The sequence below is a fragment of the Cricetulus griseus genome, chromosome 2 (assembly GCF_003668045.3).
Source record: "Cricetulus griseus strain 17A/GY chromosome 2, alternate assembly CriGri-PICRH-1.0, whole genome shotgun sequence".
Lineage (NCBI taxonomy): Eukaryota > Metazoa > Chordata > Mammalia > Rodentia > Cricetidae > Cricetulus > Cricetulus griseus.
In genome coordinates, this window is record NC_048595.1 from 323554979 (window position 1) to 323566444 (window position 11466).

The following is an 11466-nucleotide window of genomic DNA, read 5'->3' on the forward strand; positions in this document are numbered from 1 at the left end:
CTCACTTGCATTTGTGTGCACTCCCACTATACCTCATGCCCCCAAATGTCTACTCTCTCTTTCTGAACAGCAGCACCAGCTGGGGACCTAGTGTTCATACCTGAGCCTGTGGGAGATATCCCATCCAAGCTGTAACATTACTACAGGGAAATTTCATATGTTTTGTTTAGAGGAATATATTTTTATTCAGGAAGTCAATGCTATTTACTGATGGTAGTTAACTGTTACAAGTTTTTTAAAAATGAGAAGACTCTATCTTACCATCTATTAAGTTTGGAGTGGGGAGGGGTGCAGGAAAATTCCATTAGGAAATTTCCAGTGGTTCCAGTAACCAGGAGTTCCAGTCTGTATTGAATTGTGGTTGCTGGCTGATTTGCTATTGAATAGCATGGCCTCAGTGGGGAATGTCCCCTCGTTTGCATCTCTACAGAGCTAAGCATTTGAATAAGCCTGCACCTGGGTGGAGGGCTAGAGGTATAAGTAACAATAGAGGACAGGGAGAGTTAGGAGGTCTCTGGCAGAGGGGTCAATGGGAGAAGAGAGACATGGTTTCAGGGTCAGGAAAGCATGGTTAAGAAACAGCCAGGAATATGATGAATAAAGGAAAGACTCCATTTTTGCAGCATGGAACTGAGAGCTCTCTAAAGATGATAAGATGTCTGTGTTTGGTCTTTATCCACTGTTGGGTTGCTAGGAGTTTCCAAGTCCATGCTCCCCCACTCAGACCGAACCTCATGGCTACCATGGCTTGGGGCATCAGGCCACGACAGGAGTCACAGAAACAAAAAGACAATGAATGTCTCATAGGGAAAAATGTGTACCTTGATTCTGAAATTTCTTTTCTGTAAATGAACAAAATATTCCATGCCTAAGACTCTACAATGAAATGCTATACTATGCACAATTCCTGTATAGTTTCAAATGTTTTTCATAAAAATACTGTCATACTAACAAATTCAGTGTTTGTCTTGTTCTGAATATTTAAATCTTTCCAATTAAGAAATATTGCCTTTGACTAAAAGGTAGTCAAAGAAATGCAAAGCAAAGGCTACACTTGTTAAATGAATGACTATGAGATATATACACTGGAATAATGAAAATCAATAAAATCTAGAGCAAAACAAAATGCTGTATGAAGAAGTACTTTGAAAACTCAGAAGCTTTAAGCCCATTATTTGAAATCATTGAATAAAACATACTGATTACCAGAGTATCTATATTTCTGCTTAAGACACTGAAGGGACCAGCTCCCCCTTCGGCAGCCATAATGGCAAAACACATGCTTGTCTGACCTTGTCCTAGACACTAGAAAGTCAGATGCCTGCCTCGTGACAAGGAACCAATCTGCGTACCCCTAGAAACTCCCCTTAAGCTGCCCTATAAAATTTCTCTCTGCATCGGTTCGAGCTGTCTTTGCTAGCCATCCGCCATGGCGGGTGGGTGAAAGACCCGAGCTAACATGGGAGTTAGCTCGTTAAATTACAATAAAGCCTCGTGCAGTTTGCATCAAGCTCTCGAATCCGCCTGGTGATTGGGGTGACCGAGGTCGTGGCCTGGGACCCCGGATACCTGAGTTTTCCGGGGGTCTAACAACACCATGCTTCTAAAAACAGTGAATGGAGTTTGCTTCTTGGATATTGGACTTATACTCTAATCAAACCATTCTAGCTTTATTCCATATTGTTACTGGCATTACACACATTCAATCCCAGCACTTGGGAGGCAGAAGCAGGTGGATCTCTGAGTTTGAGGGCAGCCTGGTGTACAGAGTGAGTTCCAGGACAACCAGGACTACACAAAAAAAAACCCTGTCTTGAAAAAAGGAAGCAAATAAACAAAAAAATTTCTGTGTCACTTACTGGATAAAATGAATTTTATTTTTCATTAGAACTTTCTTATACAATATAGTTTGACCATATTCTTTTCCCTCTCCCAACTCCTTCCACATCTTTCCCACTTCCCTACCCACTCAACTGAATGTTGTTTTCCCCCTCTCAAAAAAAGGGGGAATCCAAACAATAAAACATCAATAAAATAAAACAGCAAAACCAAAACCAAGACAAAAAAACACACAAAATATTATGGGAGTCCATTTTTTTTGTGTTGGCATGGAGCCTGAGAAAACTGATTTCCCCTTTCCTAAAAGATATCATTTGTAAATATATTCTTGTATACAGTGGGACTTTGTGTCCATTTTTTCCCCTTCTCAGTGTGGGATTTTATCTGTTTTGAACATGTGCTGTCTCAATGAGCTCATATGTTTACACAAATCATGTTGTGTCCAGAAGATGACGCATCCTTGGCGTCACTACTATCTCTGGTTCTTAAAACTTTTTCATCTCCACTTTTTCATAGCTCATTGGGCCTTGAAGGGAGGGGCATAATAAAAACATCTCCTTTAGAACTCAGTGCTGCACAGTCTCTCACTCTCTGCAAAGTGTACAGTTGTGGTCTCTGTGTTAATTACCATCTGCTGAAAGAAGCTTCTCTGAGGAGGGGTAGGTGATACAGTGACCTAATACAATTCTTACTCAAGTCAGAATGGCCAAGATCAATAAACATATGTCAGTTCATACAGGCAATGGTTCAGAGAAAGAACACTTATGCTTTGTTGGTGGAAATGCAAATGGGTATAGATCCACTATGAAAATCAGTATGGAGGTTCCCCAAAAAGCAGAATATGGACAATTATACGCTATGTGTTTAGGCTACAAATAATTATCTATCCAGTACGTATTTCCTCTGCAACTAATAACTTGCCAAGGAATACAAAGGAAATCCAAGATGTTAACCCTGATAACATACAAGGATAATACATGTTGTAAGCTAGTTGCATGTGAGATAGTAGGCAAACACAGACTCTCGAAGGAAAACAACCAAATGAAGACCTAAATATGAAATGAAATGCTCCCCCAAGATACAACACAGACACACACAGACACAGACACAGACACAGACACACACACACACACACACACACACACACACACACACACACACACACGGTGATTTTTTTAAAGAGATAAGAGCTAAAATATATTTATTCTATATTAAATATATAGCTATAATAGTAAAAATGACTTTAGCCCAAAGTTATTAGCTATTTAAAATTTGCCACACTAATATTCAATGAATATATTATCTTTAATGGGTAAAAGAGATTCATGAAAGAAACACAGATAAGCACAGATCTAACTTTAACATTCGTTTTCTCAGAACAAAGGAAATAGTTGTAAAGAGAATTTTTGGATAAACAGAACAAAAGATTCTTTTGGTTTCTGAAGATACTTCTAGATAATGGAGCCTGTGTTAGTTTCAATGTAATTGGCCCCAATAAGCTCATAGGTGGTAATATGAGGAAATGTGGCCTTGATGAAGTAGATGTGTTGTTGTTGGAGGAATTGTCATTGTGGGAGTGGGTTTTGAGGTCTCCCACAGACCTCTTCCTGTAGCTTCTGAGTCAAGATGTAAGAACTCTCAGTTCCTTCTCTATCATCATGTCTACCTGCATACTGCCTTGCTTTCCACCATGATGATAATGGACTAAGCCTTTGAACTGCAAGCAAACCACCACAATTAAATGTTTTCCTTTATAAGAATTATCATGAGATAGAGGAAAAGACAAACCAAAAAATTCAAGAAGTAAACAAATCTCTTAAAGAATCTAAAGAAAGCCAAGAAAAAACAACCAAGCAAGTGAAGGAAGCACTCGAAATAGTTCAAGGCATGAAAGCTGAAATAGAAACAATAAAGAAAACACAGAATGAGGCAATGCTGGAAACAGAAAGGCTGGATAAATGATCAAGAACTAAAAATGTGGGTATAACCAATAGAATTCAAGAGATGGAAGAGAGAATCTCAGTTGTTGAAGACTCTATAGAGGATATAGAGTCATTGACCAAAGAAAATCGAAAGTCCCACAAATCCTTAACACAAATATCCAGCAAATATGGGACACTGTGAAAAGGCCGAACCTAAGAATAATAGGTATAGAAGAAGGTGAAGAAATACAACCCAAAGGTACAGAAAACATATTCAACAAAATCATAGAAGAAAACTTCCCCAACCTACAGAAGGATATGCCTATGAAAGTACAAGAAGCTTACAAAACACCAAACAGACTGGACCACAAAAGGAAGTCCCTTCGACACATAATAATCAAAACACCAAACCTTCAGAATAAAAAGAAAATATTAAGAGCAGCAAAGGAAAAAGGCCAAGTAACATATAAAGGCAGACCTATCAGAATCACACCCAACTTCTCAATGGAAACTTTAAAAGCCAGAAGATCCAGGATAGATATCCTACAAACACTCAGGGAGCATGAATGCCAGCCCAGCCTACTGTACCCAGCAAAACTTTCAATCGCTATAGATGGAGAAAACAAGATATTCCATGACAAAACCAGACTTAAACAATACATATCCACAAATCCAGCCTTACAGAAAGTTCTAGAAGGAAAACTCCAACCGAAATAAGATAACTACACTCCCCAAAAACATAGGCAATAGATAATCCAATTTTACAAAACACAAAAAGAAACAGGAGGGCAAAATCCACACACAATGACACCACCAACAATAAATCCAAAACAACCAAGAATCAACAATCAATGGACATTAATACCCTCAATGTCAATGCTCTTAACTTGCTGATAAAAAGATACAGGATAACAGAATGGATATGAAGACAGAATCCATCCTTTTGCTGTATACAAGAAACACACCTCAACTTCAGAGACAGGCGTTACCTCAGAGTAAAGGGTTGGAAAAAGATTTTCCAATTAAATGGGTCCAAGAAACAAGCTGGTGTAGCAATCCTAATATCTAACAAATTAGACTTCAAATGAAAGCCAATCAAAAGAGATGAAGAAGGGCATTTCATACTCATCACAGGAAAAGTCCATCAAGATGAAGTCTCAATCCTGAACATCTATGCCCCAAATACGAAGTCACCCACATTCATAAGTGAACATTACTAAAGCTCAAACCACACATAAAACCACACACACTTATAGTAGGAGACTGTAACACCCCCTTTCACAATTAGACAGGACCACCAACAGAAACTTAACAAAGAAACAAAGGATCTAATAGAAGTTATGACCCAATTGGGTTTAACAGATATTTATAGAACATTCTATCCAAACACAAAGGAATGTATCTTCTTCTCAGCGCCATATGGAACCTTCTCTAAAATTCACTACATAGTTGGCAACAAAGCAAACCTCCACAGATGCAAAAGAATTGAAATAACCCCTGTATCTTATCAGATCACCATGCTTTGAAGCTAGAATTCAACAGCAATACAAATTGCAGAAAACCTACAAACTCATGGAAATTGAATAACACGCAATTGCACCATTCCTGGGTTGAAGAAGAATTAAAAAAAGAAATTAAAGACTTCCAGAATTTAATGAGAATATAGACACAACATACCCAAACATATGGGACACTTTGAAAGCAGTGCTAAGAAGAAAGTTCATAGCACTAAGTGCCCAAGTGAAGAAACTGGAGAATAGTCACACAAGAGAATTGACAGAACAACTGAAAGCTTTAGAGGAAAAAGAAGCAAACTCACCAAGGAGGAGTAGACACCAGGAAATAATCAAACTGAGGGCTGAAATCAATAAAGTAGAAACTAGGAAAACATTACAAAGAATCAATGAAACAAAGAATTGGTTCTTTGAGAAGATCAACAAGATAGACAAACCTCTATCCAAACTAACCAAAAGAGAGAGAGAGAGAGCATGCTAATTAACAAAATCAGAAACGAAAAGGGGGACATAACAACAGACACTGAGGAAATCCAGAGAATCATCAGGTCACACTTTGAAAACCTGTGCTACACAAAATTGGAAAACCTAAAGGAAATGGACAGTTTCCTGGATAGATATCACGTACCAACATTAAACCAAGAACAGATAAGCAGTTTAAATTGACCTATAACCCATAATGAAATAGAAGCAGTCATCAAAAGCCTTCCAACCAAAAAAAGCCCAGGGCCAGATGGCTTCAGTGCAAAATTCTACCAGAAATTCAAACAAGAGCTAATATCAGTACTCCTCAAATTGTTCCACATAATAGAAGCAGAACAGACATTGCCAAACTCTTTTAACGAGGCTACAATCACTTTGATTCCCAGCCACACAAACATACAACTAAAAAAGAGAACTACAGACCAATATCCCTCATGAACATTGATGCAAAATTACTCAACAAAATATCATCGAATCGAATCCAAGAACACATCAGAAAAATCATCCACCATGATCAAGTAAGCTTCATCCCAGGGATGCAAGGAAGGTTCAACATACAAAAATCCATCAATGTAACCCACCATATAAACAAACTGAAAAGGAAAAACCACATGATCATCTCACTAGATGCTGAAAAAGCCTTTGACAAATTCCAGCATCCCTTCATGATAAAGATCTTGGGAGAGAACAGGAATCGAAGGAACATATCGAAACATGATAAACGCAATATACACCAAACCAATAGCCAACATCAAACTAAATGGAGAGAAACTCAAAGTGGTTCCTCTAAAATCAGGAACAAGACAAGGCTGTCCACTCTCTCCATATCTCTTCAATAGTGTACTTGAAGTTCTAGCTAGAGCAATAAGACAAGAAAAGGAGATCAAAGGGATATAAATTGGAAAGGAAGAAGTCAAGCTTTCACTGTTTGCAGATGATATGATCGTCTACATAAGTGACCCGAAAAACTCTACCAGGGAACTCCTACAGGTGATAAACACTTACAGCAAAGCAGCAGAATACAAAATTAACTCAAAAAAATCCGTAGCCCTACACATACAGATGATAAATGCAATGAGAAAGAAATCAGAGAAACATCACCTTCACAATGTCCACAAGCAACATAAAATATCTTGGGGTAACGCTAACCAAAAAAGAAAAAAAAAAAAAAAAAAAGAAAGAGCTATGCAGTAAGAACTTTGAGTCTTTAAAGAAAGAAATTAAAGAAGATACCAGAAAATGGAAAGATCTCCCATGCTCTTGGATAGGTAGAATCAACATAGTAAAAATGGCAATCTTGCCAAAAGTAATCTACAGAGTCAACACAATCCCCATCAAAATCCCAACATACTTCTTCACAGACCTTGAAAGAACAATACTCAACTGTGTATGGAAAAACAAAAAACCCAGGATAGCCAAAAAAAAAAAAAAAAATCTGTACAATAAAGGATCTTCTGGAGGCATCACCATCCCTGACTTCAAGCTCTATTATAGAGCCATAGTTCTGAAAACAGCTTGGTATTGGCACAAAAATAGACAGATACATCAATGGAATTCAATTGAAAACCATGATATTAACCCACACACCTATGCACACCTTATCTTTGACAAAGATGCTAAATCTATACAATGGAAGAAAGACAGCATCTTCAACAAATGGTGCTGGCACAACTGGATTTGGACATGCAGAAGATTGCAGATTGATCCATACCTGTCACCATGCACAAACTTAAGTGCAAATGGATCAAAGATCTCAACATAAATCCAGGAACTCTGAATCTTCTAAAAGAGAAAGTGGGAGATACCCTTGAACAAATTGGCACAGGAACCACTTCCTGAACACTGCACCAGTAGCACAGACATTGAGATCTTCAATTAATAAATGGGACCTCCTGAAACTGAGAAGCTTCTGTAAGGCAAAGGACACAGTCAGTAAGACAAAACAATAGCCCACAGAATGGGAAAAGATCTTCACCAACTCCACATCTGACAGAGGGCTGATCTCCAAAATATACAATGAACTCAAGAAGCTAGCCACCAAAACACCAAACAATGAAATGAAAAAGTGGGGTACAGAACTAAATAGAGAATTCTCAACAGAGGAATCTGAAATGGCTGAAAGACATTTAAGAAAGTGCTCAAAAATCTTGGCCATCAGAGAAATGTAACTCAAAACAACTCTGAGGAACCACCTCACACCTGTCAGAATGGCTAAAATCAAAAATACCAATGACAATCTATGCTGGAGAGGATGTGGAGAAAAAGGAACACTCTTCCATTGCTGGTGGGAGTGTGAACATTTAAGACCACTTTGGAAATCAGTATGGCAGTTGCTCAGAAAAATGGGAAACAGTCTACCTCAAGATCCAGCCAGTCCTCTCTTGGGCATATACCCAAATTATGCACATTTATACAACAAGGATATATGTTCAACCATGTTCACAGCAGCATTGTTTGTAATAGCCAGAACCTGGAGGTCACCTAGATGCCCCTCAACTGAAGATTGGAAAGAGAAAATGTGGTACATTTATACAATGGAGTACTACTTAGCAGAAAAAAGCAATGGAATCTTGAAATTTGCAGGCAAATGGATGGAACTAGAAGAAACCATCCTGAGTGAGGTAACTCAGTCACAAAAACATAATCATGGTATGTACTTACTCATATATGAATTTTAGACATAGAGCATGGGATTAGCAGCCTACAATCCTCTTCACCAAAGAAACTAGGAAACATGAAGGACTCTAAGTGAAAAATGCATGGATCCCAGGAATGGGAAGGGGCAGGAATTCCTGAGCTAATTGGGAGCATGAGGGTAGGGGAGAGGGAGCTGCCAGAATGAGAGGAGGAGAAGAGGAGAGGAGAGGAGGAAATAGAGCAGCAGAAATATTGATTTTGGGGAAGAATAGAGGAGAGCAGGATGAGAGATACCATATTAGAGGGAGCCTTTATCGGTCCAAGGAGAGATCTGGCACTAGGGAGATTTCCAGAGACTTACAAGGATGACACGAACTGACAATCCAGGCAATGATGGAGAGGATAACCTAAATGTCCTTCCCCTAAAATGAGATTGATGACTACTTTTTATGTTATCCTAGAGCCTTCGTCCAGTGGCTGATGGAAGCAGAGTCAGACATCCACAGATATACACTGAAGTGAACTCTGGAACTTAGTTGCAGAGAGGGAGGAGTGATGAGCAAAGTGGTCAAGGCTGGGCTGCTGAAACCCACAGAAACAGCTGGCCTGAACAAGGGGGAAGCACATCGACACCAGACTGCTGTCTGGGAGGTCAGAATAGGACTGATCCAGACCCCTGAACATGGATGCCTCTGTACTCTAGAGGGCCCCTGGTAGTGGATTAGTATTTTTCCCTGGTGTAAGAAGAGATTTTGATACCCCATCCCACATGAAGGGATGCACACTTGGCCTGGACACATGGGGGAGGGCCTAGGCCCGGCCCAGGATGATGTGGTGGACTTTGGGGAGCCCCCAATGAGGGCCCTATCCTGCCTGGGGAGTGGAGGGTGGAAGGGGGGGAGGTAGGTCGGGGTGGAGGAGGAGAGGTGGGGATGATGGGAGGGAGAGGGAGAGGGAAAAGGGAATGATATGTGAAACAAGCTTGTTCTTAATTTGACCTAAAAAAAAAAAAAAGAATTATCATGGTCAGTCAGGTGGTGGTGCACATGCCTTTAATCCCATCACTAGAGAGGCAGAGGCAGGCAGATCTCTAGGAGTTCTAGACCAGCCTGATCTACAAAGCGAGTTCCAAGACAGGATCCAAAGCTAAAGGGAAACCCTGTCTCGAAAAACCTAAGAAAAAATAAAGAAGAAGAAAAAAGATTTGTTGTGATCATGGTGTCTCTTTACAGCAATAGAAACCCTAAGACACAGCCTTCCTGTAAAAAGTACATAAAACGCTAACTGGTAGGGCAAGAAACCTGAACTTGTTTACCTGGTAATTCCACTGTCCTCCAAAAAGACAGTTTAAAACTCCTAGCACTGCTATTGTTCACTCTACTTTTCACGAACATTTAGCTTTGAGCAGATCATCTGTTCCCTATGTTGCTGGTCAGTGCTCACATCGCTGAGCAACCAGCTACTGCACTAATGTACACCAATGTACTCCCAACAAAGGAGTATAAGCAGTACCTCATGCGTTTAGTATCTTGTAATAAAACAAGATGTCTGATACACAGCAAACAATACATGTTGCTGAGTTGGAGGCAACTAGAGTAATTGTTTTCTTTTGGGGCACTGAAAGGAAAGGTAAACATATCAGATATTATTTGAATTTACCCATGAGCAAACTGATGTCTATCTGGTGACACACAGACTAGCTGTGTGAGTGCATATCTATACTATCTGTTTATGTACACAAATTTTTGCTATAAAGATACTAGACTGCAATAGGGCCTAACTACAACAACAAAAGAAAAATCTCAAAGCAATCAACTTTTTAAAGGTCATTTATCCAAATATAGTCATGTTCTAAGATAATAGGAGTTGGATCTGCAACAGAGAGATACAGTTTGGCCATAAAAACCAGTCATCATATGCTTCCTGGGGCTGTGCAAAAGGAATGGTTCAGCACCATTCATGAAGCATCCTTAAAAAATTAAGATACAGATTTGCACTCTTTTTTTTTTTGTACTCTTGGAAATCAGCATGGCAGTTTCTAAGAAAATTGGGAATCAATCTACCTCAAGACCCAGGTATACCAATTTTAGGCAAAAACAACAACAACAAAACCCAAAGGATGTATAATCATTCCACAAGGACACTTGCTCTAAGTTCATAGCAGCAATATTTGTAATAGCCAGAATCTAGAAACAACCTAGATGTCCCTCAACTGAAGAATGGATAAGGAAAATGTGGTACATCTACACAATGGAGTACTACTCAGCTATAAAATGTGAAAGGTTCAGGCATTATGCTGGCCTGCTCCTGTTACCTGGCAGAATCCACTCAGGCAGTACCCTGGTCAGCCCAGGCTTCCATGGGAACTAAGTCTGCATGCAGGTGTAGAGGACCCCTTTAAAAGACAGACCCCTGCCCACTTACTCTCTCTTCTCTTAAGCTCTTTCTGTACCTCTCTCCTCTCTCTTACTCTCTGTCCTACTCTGTTCTTCCATTTCTCGCTCTCCCATCATAATAAACTCTATGATTAATATACTCTTTATGTTCTCCATAGAGTGTGCCTTTAATTTAAGCAGAAACCTAACAGTATGTGCTCACTCATATGTGATTATTAGGAGTAAAGTACAGGGATAACAGCCATAGCCCCATAGAGACTAGATAACAAGGAAGGCCCAACGAGGGTACATGGATTTCCTTGGGAAGGGGAAGGAGAAAAGATATCCTAGGTAAACTGGGGTAGGGTTTGGGGCGATGGAGGTATGGGTTGGGGCTAGGCAGGCTGGGCACAGGAGGTGGGTTGGAGGCAAGAAGGAGGGGGAAAGTAACAAAAGATACATATTGATGGGGGCACTTGGGAGTTAGGGAGAAACCTGGTGCCAGGGAAAACCCCAGGAACCCAAGATGATGACCCCAACTAAGACTCCTAGCAATAGTGCAGAGGATTCCTGAATGGGCCCATCTACTGTAAGCAGATTGGTGGTCACCCTAATTGCCACAGGAGATATTCTATCCAGTAACTGATGGAAGTAGAGGCAGAGATGTAGGGGAAACTGTAGCCACGCCTACTTAGG